The following is a 7,665-nucleotide window of genomic DNA, read 5'->3' as shown; positions in this document are numbered from 1 at the left end:
TGGTTATCCTCTTAACCAAGGAGTGTGGAGACACTGGTATGGCATACAGGTGAGATGTAAGGGTACATCTGCACTGAACGTGACTGACTTCGGAGCTATTTCTGCTGTCAAGATTTGCTCCGATGGGATATGGATATAAATATCCCTCTGACTTTAGACCACCATGGTGTCTTGCAAGCAACTCACTGCACTTAGGCACTGGACTACCTGAATTTCTAATTCAGTGACGGAAGGATGCTGGGTGTAGTCAAGTACTTGACTGTCGGTGCGTGTGTCAAGATGGGATTGACCACTCCAATTCAGGAGCTATGTACAGTCATGTTTCAATTTAGCAAAATCTTAGCCAGGGTAGTCCTAGTGAGGAGTCACAGGACTGTTTGAGTTGAGAACAATTCGGATGATTTGATCAGGGTTGACAGTTTAACCCTGAGTCATCCTAAACACAGGGATCAAAAGGGATAAATTATACAGTAACCATATTCATGTAGGTTCTGAGTATTATGATTGTGACTATTCAATTTATCTAGATATCGGGTATCATTGCTAGATGGTTACTTCGATTAGTACAGGAATTGGTTCCTGTGCTACCGGCTTAGGTTCGAACCTGTGGGGTCACACACATTAGAGGTTTCTATCTGATCTGATGGCTAGTGAGAGTCCTAATTCTCATGGACTTTGAGTTTTACGTATCTGGGACTCTATGATCAAGAATCAAGATTCCATGATCATGAGTTCCACACATTTTGGGTACCGAGGTCACGAGTCCCACTGGTTTGAGACTTTTTTATCAGGGTTTCATATTGATGGACTCTGATGCCCGATTGCCCATCGAATTTGGACTCAGTATTTATGAGAGGTTTAATTAGTGATTTGATCACTGATTAACTCAATTTGATTGAGTAATTATTTTTGGATCAAGTCCAATTGAATTGGATTCAGTTGGGTTTGATCCGATTAGATTAAGTGTTGACCTAATCGCTAAGGTTTTTTGGTCCCTGATTTGATCAGGTGTTGGGCTTAGTCAATTTTTGATTTGATCAAGATTTTATTGAGCCTAATTAAGCCTAATTGTGTTGGATTTAAATTAGTCTAATTGGACCTAACTTACCGAGGTCAAGAGTCCCACTAGTTTGAGACTTTTTTGATCAGGGTTTCATATTGATGGACTCTGATGCCCGATTGCCCATCGAATTTGGACTCGTATTTATGAGAGTTTAATTAGTGATTTGATTGCTGATTAACTCAATTTGATTAAGTAATTATTTTTTGATCAAGTCTAATTGAATTGGATTCAGTTGGGTTTGATCCGATTAGGTTAACTGTTGACCTAATCACTAAGGTGTTTTTGGTCCCTTATTTGATCAGGTGTTGGGCTTAGTCAATTTCTGATTTGATCAGGATTTTATTAAGCCTAATTAAGCCTAATTATGTTAGATTTAAATTAATCTAATCAGACCTAACTTATTTTAATTAAGTTGGTTCAATTAGGTTGATTTAAAATTAGAAACCACCTTGACCTCAACTCCCTACGCCACCTCACTTCTTCTGCGCCCATTTGAATTCATGAGAAATAACTTCTCATGAATTTTCTCCCGCATAAAGGCCTTCCCACACCCACACTTATGCACCAATTATTTGGATAAACATGATTTGTTACCCATTCAAATTCAAAGGGTGTTTGAATTTAAATAGATAACTAATCCCATGCACCATGTCCTTATCCATTTTGTGCGCCCCTTGCTTTACATGAGAAAGAGTTTCTCGTGTAAACTCTCCACACACAAGAGAGCCCACACCCCTCTCTTCTCACACATAGAGTGGATAGGAATAAGTTGGTTGATATTTGAATTCAAATTCAATTTGAATTCAAATGAGCAACAACTTATCTTTATCCTCTCACGCAGTAAAAATGCTGCAAAGATGCGGTCTTGCATCATTTAAAAAGAAGATAAGATTGGGCGTGCACACATTACATCTGAGAAAAAAGGGTGGCGTGAGAGAGCTTTCTTGCATGTGAAAAGAAAAGAAAAGGAGAGAAAAGAAAGAAACAAGTGGGTGCAAGTTTCTTTGGAGTGTACCTTAGGATTTTGGCTTAGGGTTCGGGAAGAGAGAATGTGAACTATGAGTGTCGTGAGCCCACCAAACTTTAGGGAGAGCTTCATCAACCTCTCTACCATCTTTGCTGATGATCTGAAATATCTGAGAAGTCAGCAGACATCGATCGAAGGAGTTCGATCAGCATAGGTCGTTGAAAGGGCTCTATAACGAACTAGCATTCGTGAGGAGCTGATCAGATCGGGAGCTCCGTGTGGACGATCTGCAGAGACTAGACACACTGTGTGGCTACATTGCGACAATCAAACTCTCCCGATAGTGATCAGATTGCTGTGATCGACTACCCATACAAAGGTAATATGTTCTGAACACATAACAGTAAATTATTTACTGTAGAAGTTTGAATTTCAAATTCAAATACATGCTATATATCATATTTAGATCTTAGTGTAGGGTAAATATATGTTAATTAATTAGATTAATTAATATTTTTTACTGTAAAATTATAATTTTTAAAAAAATTTAAAATTACTATTTTACCCCTGTACTGAAATTTACTTCAAGAAATCTCTGACAACTTGTCCACTATCCATCCCAAGAGAAGATCTCTTGGTTGGAACCCTTATGGACTTACCAAATTTCAAAGGGTTAACAATTGTCATCAACTGACAACAACGTATTTGACAGTCAGTAAAATCTATAATTATTCACAAATTTCAATTGCTAAGACAAAGGTAACTTACTTGTTAAGGCAATTGAAAGGTTGGTGGAAAACTCCTTCCACTAACTTAGAAATTGTGAATACCATTCAGAAGAACTCTAAAGGCAACAATCCTTTAGATTATCCTCTGAACAATATAGGAAAGTTATATATAGATATTAATAATAAATTAAGTAATCTTAGGAGTAGCTGTTTAGACAAGTTTCGATGGTATAGAGATATTTACTTTGCTATATTAGGATCTTCTTAGGATTTTTCTTAAAGTTGTCATCTCTAGGTCTAGAAGTTAATTTAGGAATAGCTTCTTTATTCTCAATGAAAGATAAAATTAGATTAAAAAATATAGAAAACATCAGAAAGTTAGACAGAATATTGGATAACAACTTAAGGTTAGGAGATCAAACTAGTAAAGAAAAAATAAATAATCTCCATAAGTTGGAAGATTTTGGTTATCAATCCAGATCTCAACCAGATAAATCATGTACAAAGAAATATAAAAGCTTCAAAAGGAAGTTTGATAAGAGAGCCAAAAAGATTCTTAAAAGACAGAATGAAAAGAATCATTATCATTTGATAAACCTTAAGATAAGCTATAATACCTCTAAGATTTTCGTTTGTTCAAGAAAATATTACTTCAAAAATTATAAAGGTTCTCTGATTAGGGAAGATCTTGTTATAATATCTTGGGCAATATATAAGTATTCTTTTTCAAATACTAATACAATGTTTATCCCAAAAAATATACTTAATCCAAACAACATCGAAAAGGAAGAAAAGCAGATGACTGATGCAAACAATTCAGATCAACATATAAAGAGAAAAGGTAAATCTGTAAGAGCTGCTCCAGGTAAATATAAAAGCTATCTTGCTATAAAAAGAAAAATTCTTATAATCCATCAAGTCATTTTAAATATTCAAGAAATACAAATTGATCAAGAATTGTAAAAGAATATCAATTTGGCTTCTAAACAAATAGTGGTTAGACGGCAAGAAAAATTTTTCATTTTAAATTTTGAGATAAATAAACTGTTCTCTAACCTTGATCCAAGATTTTGCAGAAAAATGGACCATGAAATGAAAATACAAAGTAGAAGAACTGCTCTTGAAAAAAAAAATTTCTTTCAAAATTACAAGCCAGAACTTTCTTAAAAGACTTATGATTTGGTTAATAAAGTATGGGAAAATCATCTTTTAAACCAAAGAGGAGATTTTAGAAAAACCATGACAGCTCTTGTTGATCACTTATCCAAAAAAGAATTATCATTGATGATGCTAAAAGAAAAAATAAGACTATCTGATGAACACTCAAAACAAATTATACCTGACTTGGCTACTCTCCTTAAAGTTGAGACACCTATGACAAATAAGCAAAAAAGACTTAATTGCTGGAAAAAAACTCAAAAAGTTTTAACTAATGAAATCCTAGAAGATATTTTCCAAAAGGCAACTCAGCCCAATGAGATGAAAGAATTGCTTGAGGAATTGCAAATTTTTTTAATAGATGGACATGATCTGTTTGTAGAATTACAATTTTTTCTAATAGATGGTTGGAGTTATCTCAAGTTATATCTTTCATTAATCAATGAGTATGCTAAAGAAGAACTCAGAGCCTTATATAAAGGATTGGTATGAGTAATGTCAGTTGATCCTTTCACTAATTTATATATGTTTCCAACAATGGTCAACGAAGTTCTATATGAAGTAGGAAAGATATATAAAAATCTGTTAAAGGTTGCAATTTTTAGTGACATTGAAATCAGAGATATTGGAGTAGTAAATTATCCCTTCCAAATCTATGAAGTTAGCATCTTTGAAGAGAAAGATTATATTACATTGTGTGATACTGATGAAGAAGAGCTTTCAAAAGATTTTAATTTCAAAGAATATCAAGAAAAAAATTTATTAGAAGTCTACTGGAGAGCTCAAGAAAAGAAGACTCAATGATGCTGGTCTGATGGAAGAATTTGGGTAACTACTATACTCTTTATAAATATCGAAGTAGCAGGAGCTTCGAGAAAGATGTGGGATCCTTTATTAAATGAAGAAAATTATTTAGAAGAGGTGCAATGCAAAATAAGATAATCTCTGGAGCATTCAGATCCTCAATCAAGCAGCACAAATCTGGAAGACTTAGCTACTCTATCACTTAACCAATCTCATTCAGAATGATGATCAAGAATTTTTTCCCAGTACTCAACCACATCACTCTAGAAGGGTTGAGTATGAAAAAAAAAATTTTTTACTAACTCTTCTACCAATTTTTTGGTAGAAAATTTTTTTTTGCAGGTACTATCCAGTGGTTATTCTATTAGCCCCTTCTACAAACAGATGATTACCACTATTTTCTGGAAGACAACCATTACTATTATATTGAAGCCGGTTCAACCTCAAAAGCTGGTCTCACCAAGATCCAAAGACGACAAGGAAGCTATAGGAAGATTCTTGATATTATCACTATTTATCTATAAGAAGATTCCTGACACTGTATGCTATAGGAAATCGGACTTAAAATCAATTAAGCTCCAACTTCAGGTTCGACTTCGAGAGGCTTTCAAATTTTAAAACAAGTGAAGTCCACCCAGATTACAAACAAGTTGAAGTCCACATAGTTTCATTACTCATCTATAAATAACAAAGGGTGCCTTTGTCCAAGAAGAGGCCAAGCGCGGAGAGGCAAGGCCGAGAGGGGTTCGGTGCTAATGACAGAGCCTTTCTTTTTCCATCTCCATTTTCCTTTCTCTTTGGTTCTCTTCCATCTAAACTTCTCCTAATCCTCCTTCATCCCTCCATCTTCTCCACAACATCTTCATCTCCCTCCTCTAAACATCCCTTTATTTTCATTAATCTCCTCATCTGTTTCCACCAGAGCCGACAACTCCATGTGAAGGCTCTCTTCTTTCTTCCACCAAACATCACCACTTCCTCCACTTTCCATCTTCATTTGTTTTCTTCTATGAAAACCAGGATTCATCCTTTTCATTTGTCTTTAAAAAACTCTTCCACCATCAACTCTTCTATTGTTTATTCCTTCCAACAACCCATCTTACATTAAAAAATCCATTTCTTCATTCCACTCCCTATCATCTCCATTAAAAAATTCATCACGCTACTACATTTCCACCATCATTCCATCCATCCATTAAAATATTCCCACTCATCTTCTTCTTCACTGTTCACTCCATCCCATTTCCTTTTCCTCCACAAAAGTCCTATAAACCCTATCTTAGCTCCATTAACTCATGTGAGTTTTTGTAAATAAATATGCATATGGTGAGTTTACTCATGTATTAGCATATATTAGCCCTTATGGTTTGTATTTAAGTTTGCTTATGCTTGATTAGTATACATAAAGTTTGTACGGTGTGTATTTCAATTTCATCTGACTCTATGTAAGTATACTTTTATAAATTAAGCTAATTTTTTTATTTTACTATTATTAATTAGATTTTAAGCTTTCTTTATGCTTAAGCTTGTTTATATTACTGTTCATTACTGTAGCTGTACTGTAGCTAATTTTTGTAATATATGCACTGTGCAGTATTGTAGCAGAAATACTGTGCAATACTGTTACGCACTATAATATGTTACTGTAGTACAATGGTAAACAATCAAAATGCTATCGAGACTGTAAAGTAAATAACGGATCAGTCTCTTAAGGGTAAACAACCCTAAGGTTGGTAGAGATTGTGAAATAAACAACGAATCAATCAGGATAAATAACCCAAATATCACCTATAACATGTTATAAGGTTGTACTAAAAATATAGTACAATCTATCGTGCAATCATGAAGTAAACAATGGAGTGATTATATGCTATCAGATAAGTGAACGTACTCTATTTTACTTTAAGCTTTTTATTTATTTCTTTGTTTTATTGTTTAAGTATTGTACTTTATTTCATTTTGTTAGTTTTATCCTTTCTTTTATATTAAGTAGTTTTATTTTATTTAAGTTTATCTGCTCTTAGTTAAATTTAGTTATGTATATTTTATTTTATTTCTATTTTATTTACTATATTTTTTTTAGTTAAGTTTTATTTCTTTCTGTTAGTAGTCTTTTTCATTTTTAGTTCGCTCTGCTCTTACTTAGTTTAGTTTATTTACTGCACTTAGGTTTGTTTAGTCCTATTAGTCTTACTTATTTTATTTGAGTATTCTACTTACTATAGTTAGTTTATCTTTTAAGTTTGTCATAGCTTAGTAATTTACTCGATAGCATAGTTTGATTAATAGTTTATTTATTGCATTTATGTTTATTTACTTTATTAGTCTACTTATAGTTTTAATCCTTCATAACTTTCAGTTTAGTTTATTTACTTTGTGTTGGATAGTTCTAGTTTTAATCATTTTAGTTTTTCGAAGTATAGTTTATAGCTCTTTCAGTTTATGCTCTCACTAACTAGTTTATATTTTCCAATATTAGTTTGTTTGCTTACAATCTAAATAGTTTTGATTATTCAAAGTTTATTTTATCTTAATAGGCTAAAGTTTATAGTTTATTAATTTATGATCTCTAGTTTACATTCAGCTCATATCTTAGCTTATGTTCTTTCCATTAGTCTATGTTTCAGTTTATTTTTTCTTATATCAGCCTAGCTTTCACTTTAGTTCGCTTCAGCCTTCCATTAGCCTATGCTTAGTTTAATATTATATTTTATGTACTTAGTTAGCCTATGTTTGAGTGTTTGTAAGTCGATCCTTCATCTTCATTCTATAAGTCTACCTGTTAATCCTTTACCTTGTTTCTTGTATGAGTTGCTCTAGCCTGTCCTTTATCTCCATTCTATCTTTTTTTTTCCCTCTATGCCTATTTGTTAGCCATTTATCTTTGTTTCATGTATCTATCTACTATCCGTTTAAGTAGTATTATCTATAGATTTTTTCTGCAG

Source organism: Elaeis guineensis, chromosome 4, assembly GCF_000442705.2.
Source record: "Elaeis guineensis isolate ETL-2024a chromosome 4, EG11, whole genome shotgun sequence".
Lineage (NCBI taxonomy): Eukaryota > Viridiplantae > Streptophyta > Magnoliopsida > Arecales > Arecaceae > Elaeis > Elaeis guineensis.
This window is presented reverse-complemented; position numbering follows the sequence as displayed.